We start from the raw sequence: 16,481 nt of genomic DNA on the forward strand, positions 1-16,481 counted from the left end.
TGTGAAACAACCACAAGTCGAGTGTAATTTCTTTTTGTAAATTTTTCAAAAGAAAACATTGATGAGATTTGTGACTACTCTACAAATTTAAATAACTGTTTTTGTTGCAGAATCAGTAACCTACACGTATTGGAATATAATCTAGAACATGAAGATTGTCCCTTGAAGGAAACGTCTATGAGCAAGTATTCCTAAACCAGTTTTCATCTTTCTAAGACGCTGTTCCTTATCGACCACGAAACTAATCACAGAGAATAACGAAACTTTCTCGTATATTCAACTGTGTGCTGACGGGACCTCGAACCATAAAGTTTACCTTTGCAGCCTTCGTCTTACCACCTGATTTATCTAGACGTACCTCACGTCAAAACTACGAGCTTCGGTCTGCCAGTATATCGTTCCTGTAGTACCGCCGAGCAAAAGCAAAGCAAAGAAGGCTTACGTTTATAAGAGACATGGCTCAGTAGAGTAGGGATGGAGTGGAAATGTCATCTTAGACTCATTTTCTCTCGAGAATCTAAACTTTATTTGCTGTTAACACTTTGGAAATCCTTTTCGCACTGACTTCGTATCGAAATCGAGACTGTGCGTCAGATAACGGCTAAGGTGGCGAGTGCACATGCTAGGCCAGCACCCACTAGAGAACGGGAGCGAGCATGTTTAGTCTGGTCGCCAGCTGCCTAGCAGTGAAGTCACCTGCTGTGCAATGTGCCCTACTTTCGGAATTATGTGGCCCCCATTAGCATGCAGCATCGCCGTCTTCCTCCTCCACAAGTTCATACCACCACTCCCCTACATAACGCCTGCTAACTGTTACCTTTGAACCTAAAGTCGGGACATTAAGTATACCGTAGCCATTATTTATACGCAGAGAATACGAAAAACACAAGATAGTAATCCAGAAACTAAAGGCGCAGAACACAGATACTGTTTCTGAAGCATTATACGTTCCAACATAAATAAAACGTGAAAGAACGATTAAAGATATCGAAAAGAGACTTGATACGTGATAGCGATTGTGGATAAATGTATCGTAAACATTGAAACACTGTGTGTTGTCAATACACTGTACACACACTGCGACCAACCACAAATTTACGCGAAGAGATCAATTATAAAAATAAACGACGCTATACAAAGGAATTATCCGAATGGGATGGAAACAATGTTACAGTTTCAGCAATACTGGGTGATTAATTAAAACACAGAGCTCAAAAAATTGAGCAAGTCAATGACGCTTTGGTCCACCTTTGGCCCTTCTGCAAGCAGTTATTCCGCTTGGGATTGATTGATAGAGTTGTTGGATCTTGTCTGAAGGGTACCGTGCCAAATTCTGTCCAATTGGCGCGTTAGATCGTCAAAATCGCGAGATGATGCTCATAACGATCCAAATGTTCTCAACTGGGGAGAGATCCGGCGACCTTGCCAGCCATGGTAGGTTTTCAGAATTACTAAGACAAGTAGTTGAAATTCTCACCGTGCTTGTGCGGGCATTGTTTTGCAGAAACGTAACCACAGTATGGCTTACATCCCCCTAAGGGCAACAAAACAGAGCGTAGAATATCGTCGATGTACCGCTCTGCCGCGGATGACAGCCAAAGGGGTCCACCTATGAAAAGAAATGGCACCCCAAACAATCAGTCCTTTATGTCGGACCGTATGGCGGGCGACATTCAGGTTAGTAAATAAGTTACATTAAACTGAAACCAGTCACTTTTTTGAATAATTATGTTTTATTCCATGAACCAGATTTAGAACCTTTTCAGGTTCATCTTCGGATGGTTTCTGGAAGTAACATCATTATTTCTACCATAATATTGGGTGCTATGTGACAGATAGATGGAACTTGTTTTAATGTATCGCCATGACTATTGTTCATCTATCGATATGGATGTAAATTTAGTTTTTTACTTGCTGCGACAGTAAGGGAGGCTTTTCTCCGTTAGTGTCCATCGGTCTGCCTCCATTTTGATGGCTAGTTGGTATACCACTTCACACACTTTTACACAATCTATATTAATTTATACTCTGACAACGAAACTTTTCCAGCATCCAGCATGTGCTATACAACTGTTGCTCGTAACACAGATCTTGACAAAAAGATATGACATAGGCCTACTTTTCACAGAGATGTAATTTGTTCTTTTTTACATGTATTAAAGTCGATATCAGGGCAGATATTTTAATCAGGCTCGTGATAACATGAGAGCACAAAATAAAATAAATAAGTAAATAAATTGGTACAAGAACAAACTTTAAGTGATTTGATATCTTACTTCTATTTGTACATTAATGTATTAAGTATAAGTGAAAGACAAAAGGAAACAGAAATTAATAAATCAGTTGCCTCCATCAAGGGCACAACTGTGCAATAATAAAGTAATCCATACAGCAAAATGAAATCAGCGAACTGCTGAACAACCATCTACAAACAGGAAGACCACAGTTATAATCTTGCCTTTCCTAGGGAAGACTTCTCACCAAATTTCCAACCTCTCCAAGACATGCAACATAAAAATAAGCTTCTTCAACAACAACAAAATACAAAATAAAATCATACACAGCACCAAAACCACCATACAACATTATCAAATGTCATATGTATACAAGCTCATTTGCAACTCATGTCCAAGCATCTTCATTGGACAAAGTGGTAGAAGCTTCACAACAAGATTTAAATAACACATAGATTCACTCCGTCTTAACAACCTGAATAACTCCAGCTTTGCTTCACATCTTGCCCAACACAATCACTCTGCAAACAACATAGAGCAAAATCTCCAAATGCTCCATTTTGTCAACAAATTCAAGATACTTGACCTTCTTGAAGAAATTGAAATATTTATCTTCACAAATACAGCTTCTGACTCTCTACTCAATGGCCAAACTGAAATGAGAAACAAATTTTTCCTTCATAACTTTGAAGATTTACTAGTTCGAAACAAGTAACCACTCATCCAACCAGACACCGCCTCCCCATTACCCACCCCCTTCCGAACCCCCACCCCATCCCTCTCCTTACATCTTAACTACACTGGTGTCAATGTAAATATCCTAACACAGAATAAAACTTGTACTATATTTTTCAAAGGTAAAGCCCTCTACTGTTAACATAAATCAGTGCCTTTATACACATTACTTCTAGTTGGAACAAACTGAAGCTGCCTTTACCAATATTCCAGATCACTTTAATCTAAGAACAAAAATAAGTCAACAGTGCACTTAACCTTTTGTTCTTGGTTTTTAAATATAAGGTGTACGGTCATACAATCAGCTTTAGTCCATTACAAACATGATAACTTTTACACTCTCTTTCACACTCTTTCAAATTCTGAAGGTGGCAGGGGTAAAATACAGGGAGCGAAAGGCTATTTACAATTTGTACAGAATCCAGACAGCAGTTATAAGAGTTGAGGGGCATGAAAGGGAAGCAGTGGTTCGGGAAGGGATTGAGACAGGGTTGTAGCCTATCCCCGATGTTATTCAATCTGTATATTGAGCAAGAAGTGAAGGAAACAAAAGAAAAATTCGGAGTTGGTATTAAAATCCATGGAGAAGAAATAAAAATGTTGAGGTTCGCCGATGACATTGTAATTCTGTCAGAGACAGCAAAGGACTTGAAAGAGCAGTTGAGCGGAATGGACAGTGTCACGAAAGGAGGGTATAAGATGAATATCAACAAAAGAAAAACGAGGATAATGGAATGTAGTCTAATTAAGTCGGGTGATGCTGAGGGAATTAGATTCGGGAATGAGACACTTAAAGTAGTAAAGGAGTTTTGCTATTTGGGGAGCAAAATAACTGATGATGGTCGAAGTAGAGAGGATATAAAATGTAGACTGGCAATGGCAAGGAAAGCGTTTCTGAAGAAGAGAAATTTGTTAACATCGAGTATTGATTTAAGTGTCAGGAAGTCGTTTCTGAAAGTATTTGTATGGAGTGTAGCCATGTATGGAAGTGAAACATGGACGATAACTAGTGTGGACAAGAAGAGAATAGAAGCTTTCGAAATGTGGTGCTACAGAAGAATGCTGAAGATTAGATGGGTAGATCACATAACTAATGAGGGGGTATTGAATAGGATTGGGGAGAAGAGAAGTTTGTGGCACATCTTGACAAGAAGAAGGGATCGGTTGGTAGAACATGTTCTGAGGCATCAAGGGATCACAAATGTAGCATTGGAGGGCCGCGTGGTGGGTAAAAATCATAGATGGAGACCAAGAGATGAATACACTAAGCAGATTCAGAAGGCTGTAGGTTGCAGTAGGTACTGGGAGATGAAGAAGCTTGCACAGGATAGAGTAGCATGGAGAGTTGCATCAAACCAGTCTCAGGACTGAAGACCACAACAACAACAAACTTTTACACATATACTTTTGGTTAAAATAAACAGAATCTACTCTTACTAATATTCAAGATCGTGTTAATGTAACAACAGTTAATGTAACAACACCCAACACTGTGGTAGAAATAATGATGTAACTTCCAGAAACCATCTAAAGATGAATCTGAGAAGGTTCTAAAACCGGTTCATGGAATAAAACATAATTATTCAAAAAACAGACTGGTTGCAGTTTTGTGTAACTTATTTACATTCAATTAACAGTCATGGGTTCTAAAATATCCGTAGTGGATAAGCATAATTCAGGTCAGTGTCACACTGCTGTCCGGGGGCTCTCCTGACATGTCTTCGTTGGTCGTCGGGGCTGAGCTCGAAGCGGGACCCACCACTTGACAATCCTACTCCAGTCGATGAGATTCCAGACAGCGAACAGTGGTGGGATACCAACCAAACTGTCGCCTGCCAGGCGGGCCGACAGCTACGAGTGATTGCCTGGGGTGCGATTTCTTTTCATAGCAGGAACCCTTTGGCTGTTATCTGCAGCATACTGATAGCACAGCGTTATGTCGACGATATTCTACGGCCTGTTTTTTTTACCTTCGTTGTATGCCACCCTGGGTTTATATTTTAGCAAGATAGTCTCTACTGCTTATCTTCGTGCTTGCCATACACCACGTTGGCTAGCAAGATCACAGAATCTCTACCGAGTTGGGGTTTGGAGCATTATGCACAGCGTCTCAAGATTTTGACGACATAAAGCGCCAACTGTACAGACTTTGGCACGATATCCCACAGGAGGACATCCAACAACTCGCCCAATCAGTTCCAATCTGAATAACTGCTTGTATAATGGCCAGAGGTAGAGCAACGCGTTATTGACCTGCTCACTTAGTGAAGCTTTTTCATTGGAATAAATGTACGCCCCCGGTAGCTGTGTGGTCAGCGTGACAGACTGTCAATCCTAAGGTCTCGGGTTCGATTCCCGGCTGGGTCGGAGATTTTTTTCCGCTCAGGGACTGGGTGTTGTGTTGTCCTAACCATCATCATTTCATCCCCATCGACGCGCAGGTCGCCGAAGTGGCGTCAAATCGAAAGACCTGCACTAACCGAACGGTCTACCCGACGGGAGGCCCTAGCCACACGACATTTCATTTCATTTCATTGGAATAAATCTTCCAATTTTTCTGCAATTCTAATCGTTTGTTTGCCTGTACATGTACGTAAAATTAACAATAGGAGAGAAATACCACATCCAAAAACCAGTACACCGGAGGAAAGAAAGTACTAACGAAAGACAAATAACTTTGCAATAAAATACTATTTCCACAATAGAACTCTACATATAAACCCCTCCACCAAGCAGCTTATTGTTACTCTCTAAGATTTTTCTCCTCATCTTCCACATCACTCACTCCAGCTGCCTTTCTCTCTCTCTCTCTCTCTCTCTCTCTCACGCACACACACACACACACACGCACACAGCACATACACACAAGCATATGCACGCAAAATATTTCAAAAGTCGTCAGCCCTTCGCAGTCCCATAACGTACCTGAAACAAACAAAAATCGACACTGCCAAGAGAAAAAGGTGCCCTAACACGTCACAAACAACGAAATCAAGAACACTACGTAAGAAAATGTAGCACACTATATAAATATAGCGGTGCGCGGTCGGAAATGAACTATAAACAGAAAAATAGAAAACTTTTCGTTGTTTGCAAATGATAGTCCTAAGAATGTATGGTAGATATAAAGCTGCCAAAATACACAGATTATAACTTCACGTGTTTCATACAAACGAATACGTATCCGTATCATTATCATATTTATTTTGAGACCAAACTGTCGAAGCAAAGCGTAAATATGCAATTTATAGTGCTTCAGTTCAGTGATTTATGACTGAAATGTATACTATGTGAAAGCTAACGTACAATATTTAATAACTAATAATTGCTATTTTTTTCAAATTTACCTTATCTTGAGCCGAAAATTCATGTAACTTACAGAAGAGGTTAACATGTAACCATCATTTCCGGAAATAAAATAAACAAAAATCCCACTGAACGTAGCACATAAAGTGTTGCAACATATCTGGCTAATATCAAACCTATAAAATGGTGTCTTGCATAACGCAGAATTCCTCTCCAGCATTTTCTTAGCAAATAAGGAAATAAGAGGAGCTACAAGATCCAAAAGATGATTATTAAATTTTTCAGTTTCATAAGTCTTTTCTTCCATTTTCTGCTACCCTAGAAACAAAGCCCACATACGTTCTCAGACATTCAGCTTGCGTAAATAATTTTTTTTTTTTTTTGGCCAATTTATTACTACAGTAGCAATGTTCTACTGTCATTTGCAGAGCTTCTTCAGAGGTGCTTTTGTCTGAGCACGTTACGTGCCTGTACAAGGGAAAGGAAGATGTCTAGAGTTTAACGTCTCTTTCATGTCGTAGGTATTATCACAGCACTAGCAAAACTGGACAAAGATGAGAATGGAACCAGGTGCGCCCTAGTCGAGGGAACCATTTTGGCATATGCCTGCTGTAAAAAGCGAAAGAAGACCAGAGTGCCCTACGTAACTTAAGAAAATCAAGCTAAATGTAACTCAGACACGATGAACGGGGCTTTGAATCCTCCTGATCCAAAATGAGAGTCAAATAAGTTTACCATAGCGTCATGTCAGTCAGTCAATTAAATCTATGAGACCCCACTCCGCCTCCGTCTGGTGGGTTGACCGAGCGCATTTTCTCGTACTGGCGGCTGAATGCTTTACGAGCCACGATGTACTGTTATTCCAGCAAGTGATTCTAATAGGCAATTCTTCTAATTGTCCACCCTGATAAGCCCTCTAAAATTCCCAACAGCAGCACTAACGTACAATACGAAACTATAACTTTCATCTCACTCTTCCACCAAGTTACTCCGCAGCAAGATAAAAAGCAATTTCATACAGCAATAACTATATCGTCCTCATTAGCAGTGCAAGTTCTAAGACAGAAATCTGTGGAATATTCCAAACATGATCTTCAGGATGGTAAAAAATTTATCAACAAAAAGGAAACGAAGCGAAATTAACTGTAGTAATTGATTATAGGGATGTGTTTAATTTTCAGTAAATCAAGTTTCAACAGTAAAACATTAAATTAATGAGGATTTAAAATTTTTGAACATCGCTAACAAACGGATTATTTTAATATTTGCCGTTTTTAGATTTTGCCACTAGTTTTTTCCGTTTGACATCGTTTTTCCTCTGTCCTGGGGCAACGTCTTAATCTACGTATTTTGTACCCTCCAGTGAACAGTCAATCATTAAAATCTGTACTATACTTACCGGTACTAAACATGGTAACGAAAATAATATTTAATGAGTGGAAACGTCAAACGTTCGAAGTGTCACGTTTTGACAATGCGTGTTTTCAAAGCTATTGTGTTCTCTCCTCACTGTTGTGTGTACCTAGACTTGTTCCAAGTGCCAAACGAATGTTTCAAACATTCATTAGTAGATGGTGCATGGGTTTTGTGCCAAGTAGTGCTTAACTCTAGAGGTCCAAAGACCATGTGTCAAAGTCTCCTCTATTTAATTAATGCACCGTTCATGTGGTAAGGAGAGTGCATTTAAGCTTGTGCTTGTAAAGAGAGGAGATAATATCGGTTTCAAAAACAGTAAATAAAGTTGGAGAAGTGAGCAGATAAAACAAGGTGCGTCTATAAAAATGTTATGAAAAGCCATTTCTTCCTAAACATCACATGGGCTTCTGTAGTAAACTTTGCAACATCTGATCCCAAGAATGGGGATGTAGGAAGTGGAAGTCAACACTTCAAAATTTTTTAATTTAATTTTATTATTCGTTTGTAAAAAGTTAGAAGATATGAGAAACGGTTCTCCTTGAATGCAGTTCTAATATACTCTATTTATGTACTTGTATTGCGACAAATAATACGTAGTTCTTCAGTATGAATAGTACTGAAACAAAAACTTTATTAGCACTGAGAAACAGTCAGTTCCCCTCTGCGGTACACAGAACATCCTTAATAAATTTTTTTCTAGTTAATTTTATAGTTTTTGAAGTGTTGAGGAAAGTAGCATAATGCTGTGGTATCAGAATACCTTCTCAGTTTTTTGGATAGAAAAAAGTTATATAGCAAAAGAGATATGTTATTCTCTTAACAATATTTGACATTTCACTCCTCATTTTTGGGTCCACTTATTGTAGAATCGTGGATACCTTACCGCGTACCCCATCAACCTATATGATTTGCGTAAACGGCGAGTTAAGACCATGTAATTTTACACAGACCGGGCATGCCGCCTGTGGGAAACACAGTACCATCCTATAAAGAATATTTTTAATTGTATTTCAATTCGACTCATAGAATTTGTATGACCCAAGGCTTAAGAAAAAATAAAATAATGTCGTACTCTGTGTGTTTTTATAAACAGTACATGCGAACGTGTACTCAGTTGCTTTTCATATCGTGTGTAACAGAGGAAGAATATCAAACTTTGTTCAGATTATTGTACTACTTCAATACATTTAGACAGTTATCAGTCTGAAGAGAGGTTCTGTGCTGGGTAAGTCTATCTCCGCATAAATATCAGAGCCTACATCCATCTGAACCTGGTTACTGTGTTCAATCCATGGTCTCCCCTACAATTGTTACCTCTCACAAAGTTCTTTCCGTTATTAAATTAACTGTCATTTGACATCTCACTGTGTATCTTAACATATTCCTTCGTTTAGTCAAATTGTGCGATAAAACTCTTTTCTCTCCGATTCGATTTATTACGTTCTCATTAATTGCTAGGTCTAGTCATTTACTTTTCAGTATTTTCTGTAAGACTACATACCCGCTGTTTACTTTCTCTTCTTGCCTCTGTTGCTTATCGTCCACGTTTCACTTCGATATATTTTAATACTTAGATTTATTTTTCATGTTAACACGTCTCTCTTTTTAAGAAACACTGTTAGTACTATTGCCAGGCTACATATTACATCGTCTTTACATCTGTTCTATACATTTAGTTGAGCAAATAGCAAAACTCGTCCACTACTTCTATCGTCTTATCACCTAACCTAAATCGTGCAAGATCACTTGACTTGCCCGCATCTCGTGGTCGTGCGGTAGCGTTCTCGCTTCCCACGCCCGGGTTCCCGGGTTCGATTCCCGGCGGGGTCAGGGATTTTCTCTGCCTCGTGATGGCTGGGTGTTGTGTGCTGTTCTTAGGTTAGTTAGGTTTAAGTAGTTCTAAGTTCTAGGGGACTTATGACCACAGCAGTTGAGTCCCATAGTGCTCAGAGCCATTTGAACCATCACTTGACTTAATTCAAGATCATTTCATTCCCAGAATTTTACATTTTATGATGGTCGTTGCGTGATATGTTTCCGTCCACCGATCTTCCAAGTCCTTTGCGTCTCTAGCAGGTTTGAAACATCGTCGGCAAGCTTTAAACTTTTTACTTCTTCTCTATGAATTTTAACGTTCTTCCCGAATGGCTTCTTAATTTTCTTTATAGCTTAATCTAAGTGCAGCTTGAATTCTGTGAGGAACAGGCTACAGCAGTATCTCGTTCTCATTTCAACTACATGAAGAGAATTAACAACATTTCTTGTGCAGTTACTACTTCATATCAAAATTTCAACAGCTAGGTTCGATGATTTACTCCCTTTCTTCCTTTAAGCTTTGTTGCCCTTTCCAACTAACGTGACCCTTTCAGCAAAATGACGCACGGTTCTTCTGAGCAGATCGTTCACAGCTGTGTTACCGTAGGTTAGAACAGAAACGGTACACTTAAATTGACAGAACAAAAGAGTCATTAAGTTTGACAAGCTGTCGCGCAGTGCGGTACTTCGAGGAAGGATGCTGTAAAGTCAGCCGTGTGGCGGTGCTGTAACGTGTTGACTGCAGAAAGGTCAGCCCTGCAAGCCACTAGGCGAATCGTGTAACAACACCAACGAGCTGGAGCGACGTACGTTAGAAGGGAAAATAAACTGTTGTGGAAGTAGCTATGGAAATGTCGACTGGAGGCCGGTTGTGAGGCACAGCAGGCGAGAGCTGGACTTGAGAGGCAAACATTAATCGGGGCAGCGTGCAGCGGGGTCGCGGAAACTGGTTCACACCTCTGGTGGGACGCAGACCGCACCTAGTGCTCGCAATGTACAGCGTCCAACGACAGAATACAGTTACGAACAATCCCGGCCGACGGATTCGTGTACCGCCTCTTGATGATAATAATATCGCTGGAATGAGTACCAAATCTCTGAATAATGAAGTGGTGTGCCAAGGGAATTCAGAGGTTAGTGAAGTGCTAGTCCGACAATTGAACACAAAAGAAAAATTCTGGACCTCCTAGTTACCAAGAGACCTGACTTTTTCGAGAGCTTCGCCACTGAAACAGAGATTAGCGATTATGATGCTGTTTCAGGAACAAGTGAAAGGTCGCCTCAAAGGTAGGAGAACGTTTGTGTTTGGTCGAAGTAATAGACAGTCACTATGAAGTTATTTAAAAGGAGGATTCAAAAATGGATGGTTCAAATGGCTCTGAGCACTATGGGACTTAGCTTCTGAGGTCATCAGTCCCATATAACTTAGAACTACATAAACCTAACTAACCTAAGGACATCACACACATCCATGCCCGAGGCAGGATTCGAACCTGCGACCGCAGCGATCGCGCGGTTCCAGACAGTAGCTCCTAGAACCGCTCGTCCACTTCGGCCGGCTAAAAGGAGGACTGAGAACATATAGTTCAAATCTGACAAACGCAGAAGAGTTGTGGTTTAAATTGAAGGTGTTATAAACGATGGTGTGGCATAAACACGTTCCAACAAAAGTACTAAACAAGGGCAAAGACGTACCCTGGTTTAGAAGTACAATTCGGAGTATGTTTCGGAAGCGGACACTACTACAAACTCGCTGCAAAGAGATTGCAACGACCCTGATAGAGGAAAGCTGAAAGCAGCCCGTGCAGCTGTAAGATGGGGCGTGAGTGAAGCGTACAATAATTTCCACAGTCAGATTACAGTACATCGTTTTTGATTACAACGCCTGCTTTAGGCTGTAGTTTAAAACTGTGGAATTCGTCCTAATGAACGCTAAAAGATCCTTCAAATGACGAAGAAAACCAAATAAGAATATCTAAACTTTTATTTTTATAAAATACAAAATTTTCTGTAAATGCTTTGAGTGTCATGTCAAGGAATAGTTATTGTAAGACAATACATTACAAGACATTGGAGACTGTTGAGTATTAAAGAGGTGTTATTACATGAAGTTTCATACCGGGGTGGCGGCAGGAAGGGCAACCGGCCACCCCTTCAAATTAACATGCCAAATACGATTTAACCATGCCAACCCCGCGCCCAATGCGGGACAAAGGAGCAAGCGATAGCGATTACACGAAGTTTCATGATCCCTATATTACATTATTTCTGTTTTTTCCGCGAGCACTAGTGAAGTTACAACCCCAAAAGCCACTTCTGAATAATAAACAAGAGTTATTGTATCCCGGAGGTGATAAACACATAAGCTGTAACATATTGCAACTGTACTTACAGCAAGGAGAGAGTAGCAAATAAAAGAAAATTAAGTTTGGTCCTTCTCATTAAGAAATTCTGAGAAGAAAGTCCACTATTTTAAAACCCACGCGATACGGTTAAGAAAGAAGAGGTACAACACTGTGGCTATAAAATGACGTCGGAAGAATTCTTCCCAAGCGCGAAACTAAAATTGCTGCGTGGAAGCTGGGTAATAAAATACAAGAAACGTTACAGATCTTTAATGCAATACGCGGATTTCGAAACTGACTCAGGAATCAAATGGTTCAAATGGCCCTGAGCACTGTGGGACTCAAAATCTGAGGTCATCAGTCATCAGTCCCTTAGAACTTAGAACTACTTAAATCTAACTAACCTAAGTACATCACATGCATCCATGCCCGAGGCAGGATTCGAACCTGCGACCGTAGTAGTGGCGCGGATCGAGACTGAAGCGCCTAGAACCGCTCGGCCACAGCGGCCGGTGACTCAGGGATCAACCTTAACCTACTTGACAATACAGTATAAGATCCTGGCGAAAGATTTAGCAGAACACCTTTGGAAGTCGTACGTGAAGTAAGAGGGGCGCTCAATAAGTAAAGCAACGCGTTTTTTGTTTTTTGTCTGAAAGCAGGTTGGTTTTATTCAGCATTTAAACACAACACATTATTTTCCACTCTTTTGGATACAAAAGCCTACTTTTTAACATAATCTCCCTTCAATGTGACGGCCTTACGCCGCTTTTCTGAGAGTGCTGAACATCGTGGGGTCTATACATCGCTCAAGTACTTCGGGGGTTATGCAAAGAAGCGATATGACCTGGGACGTTCCCGTAAAATCACTACTGATGGTAAACCAAAGACTTACTTTTGTTGGAAGGCATCTGAGAACATACAAAACATAGAAAACGGTTCTGTAACAATTTCTACTGTTCCTGTGTTTGGAGTCCTTATCGAGAATGAGTAATGGTAAACATCGAACGATTTTAGAAACACCCTGTCAGGGCTGCAGCAGGTCGATACAGATCATATTGAGGTCTAGCAGAAGAGCTCGAGAAACTTAAATGGGAAACCTTGTAAGAAAGACGACGCAGTTCTTGTGAAACTGTGTTTGGTCAGATTAGAGAACGAGTATTCGAAAAAGACTGTACGAGCATTATATTAGCTTTCAAACCCGGAATTTCCCGATATACTCTTTACCAGTTTTCTATTAGAAACGAAAACCAACAATGAAATGTGTTTATAGCATAATATCGAAAAATGGTCATTTTCTGTATTCGTGAAAACACTTTTGAAATTGTGAGAGTCGAACAAAGAAATATGCATAATGAACAATTGTATAAGTACAACTGAAACTTCCTGGCGGATTAATACTTTGTGCTGGACTCAGTCTCCTGCTCTAGACCTTTGCCTTTCATGGGAAAGTGTTCTGCAATTTTTTTAAAATCTCTTTTTGTTCGTTTTTGTTCGTTCTGTTTGTTTGGGGCGGGCGTCCCATGACGCTTGTTCAACTTTATCATTGATCCATTAACTCAGTTTTTTTTATTACAGAGGGCAGTTAACCCTCTGACCGAACACGCTGAGCTACCGTGCCGGCCCACCTGAGCTACTGAAGCACGGCTCGCAACCCACCCACCCAGCTTTACTTCCGCCCGTACCTCGTCTCCTACCTTCCAAACTTCACAGAAGCTCTCCTGTGAAACTTGCAGAACTAGCACTCCGGAAAAAAAGAATATTGCGGAGACATGGCTTTGCCACAGCCTGTCGGATGTTTGCAGAATGCAATTTTCACTCTGCAGTTGAGTGTGCGCTGATATGAAACTTCCTGGCAGATTAAAACAGTGTGCCGGACCGACACTCATACTCAATACCTTTGCCTTTGGCAGGCAAGTGCTCTACCAGCTGAGCCACCCAAACACGACACACGACCCGTACTAGTTTGGTTTGATATGACCTTAGGGGGAATTTACTCCCATTTTCATTAATGTTAACTAGCAGCTAAAGTTTTTTCTTCTATGCGCACCTGGACGTTAAGTTCCCATTTCTCTCTTAAACTCATTCTCTGACAATAGCCTGTTGAAGACAGGTTACGTTTATTCACCTTAGGGGTGCACTGCCGTTCCTTTCACCAGTCGCCGATCTCCTACAGATGTTCTTGCATTTCGCTACACTTTTCCGGCGTTGCAACGTTCCCATAGACAACAGCATCATCCGCGAACAGTCTTGCAGCGCATCCAAAGTTATGCACTACATCACTAATACAAAATGTAAACAGTAGAGGTCCTATAACACTCCCTTGTGGCACTCTCACAACTACCTCTACACTTACCGATTTTGTTACATTAAGAATGACGTGTTAGTCGTATATCTATGAGCATTCCAATACACATTGTTTAAATTTGTCACGACACATACCGACGTCAGTGACCTCCCGATGACATCACAAGCCCTCCCTCTCTTTCTCAGTGACATCATCACTCTTACGAGTGAGGTCATCACCCTGATCAATGTTTTTATCGCCATAATCATCATTTCTCCTTACCATATCCTGTTTCCAGTCAATCATAGCATATTAATAATAGTGAAGAAACCAATCAAAATCCATGATGGCGGAACTAGCCCAATAGTGCCAGTGGAAACATTTTAAAAATACAAAATGTTAGAACTAACCCAGTTATGGTTTGTAACCCAATGGATTCCCTCCCCCACCCATTTCTCCTCCTCTCTAGTGAACCGGAACATTGCATTAAAATGATACCAAGGTCAAGGATATGTATTATTTCAGTGGTATTTTCGTAAAATAGCGTACACATACATATCGCTGGCGTAAAGTTTTAAAATGACATCAAGGTGAAAGACATGCATGATTTCCGTGATATCTGCTTAAAATTTCATAACAAAGCCTACCTCTGGTATAATATTAAAATGATGTGCATAAATGGTGCCAAGTCACATTATTTCTGTGAAAGTCTCAGATATTTTTGTACCTTTGGCATAATATTAAAATGATGCACACACACACACACACACACACACACACACACACACACACACATACACACACACAAAACATAATAGTGCACTTCTGTAAATACTGCACTCCCTCATCGTTATATTTCATCTCACATGTGTGTGTGTGTGTGTGTGTGTGTGTGTGTGTGTGTGTTTGCATATAATAATATTATTACAACGGATGAAGCGGTAACAGAGCACGTTAAACTATATGATCTCGAATGGGTTGCTGCTGTGACTCCACTTGTAAGTCAAATGTGTGTTGCTGTTATATATAACAGGGTTTGATTTAAGAGGCATAGACATTTATTGGATACCTGTTTCCATATGTTCGAGAACGAAGTTGGTCTAATTCATTAGCCTCTTAAAATCATTGTTTTCCTAAGGTGTAAGCTTCTCATGCCTCCGTCAGGCAACGAAAAGCAGATGTATCCCAATACAACGAGTGTGAGTTTAATGCTGTTTAAAATTAGTGATGACTGATACTCGACTATTGTCAGAGAATGGCTTTAATAAAGAACTGGCAACTTTCCAAGTTACCAATTCCAAGTGGGCGTAGGAAAAGAGTTCAGTTGTGAGTTAACATTAATGGAAATGAAAGATTTCAATCAGAAGTATATCTATCTAAAGTAATCAATCCTCAGTAATAAATATTGAGTTAAAGTATAATGCTTGTTTCAAGTGATCAATTGTAGCAGGATTGTATCCTCTACGTAAAGATGTACAAGGTAAGTCTAAATATTGACCACATGTAAAGAAATTAGTCTTTTCAAAGATAGTTCGCTGCAGAGCTCAAATACGTTCACATTTTCGAAAAACAGAATGAAGTCGTCTCTGTAAACGTTTATGGCATCCAGTACCCTTGCTCATGAACGGACGACTGTAGAAGGCAGGAGAGTTGACAAAGAATTCCAAGTTGCACCACTACAGATCGCAAAACTCCATCACAAGTGACATGTAAATCTGCTAATGTTTCATGTTGATACCTCAGATATATGTCATTTCTACTGCATAAGAAACTTGTTGACGCCCGCGCGGAATAGTATTACTGATCATCACAATTCATTTATAGTATGTGAATGCCACCTGTGCTATTTTCGTTACCCTTAAAGAGTAGACGCACGTTTAGCTGACTCTGCAAAGTTTAAATCAGTTACCAGTATACTGTGTACTGGCAAAAATGAGTTTGTAAAATTTACTAAGTTTTTAACAAACTGGAGCTGTCTTTTATAATTTATGCTCATACAGAATGGTTACTGAAACCAGCTGCTGGTTGCAGTTGTAGTACTAACTCTTGTTCATATTCCGATCAGGTACTTTCGCATAAACCATTCAGCATTGCTTACTGCACACACTGTAGCTATGACAAGGGATATTCTGAATTTAAATTGTACAGAGGCAGCGATGGTAATCTGACCAGGTCTATGAACTCTCTGGGACTATGAATTCCTTTTTATTACCAAACTAAAAGATGGTTCCAAGCCCCAAGGAAAAATCAGCGTTTCGTTCAGCAGAGACTTGCCGTATTTGCAGCAAACCATTTGAGGAACGCGATGTAAAACACAGACTCCACTGTCATTTTACCACTGTG

Source organism: Schistocerca cancellata, chromosome 3 (genome assembly GCF_023864275.1).
Source record: "Schistocerca cancellata isolate TAMUIC-IGC-003103 chromosome 3, iqSchCanc2.1, whole genome shotgun sequence".
Classification (NCBI taxonomy): Eukaryota; Metazoa; Arthropoda; class Insecta; order Orthoptera; family Acrididae; genus Schistocerca; species Schistocerca cancellata.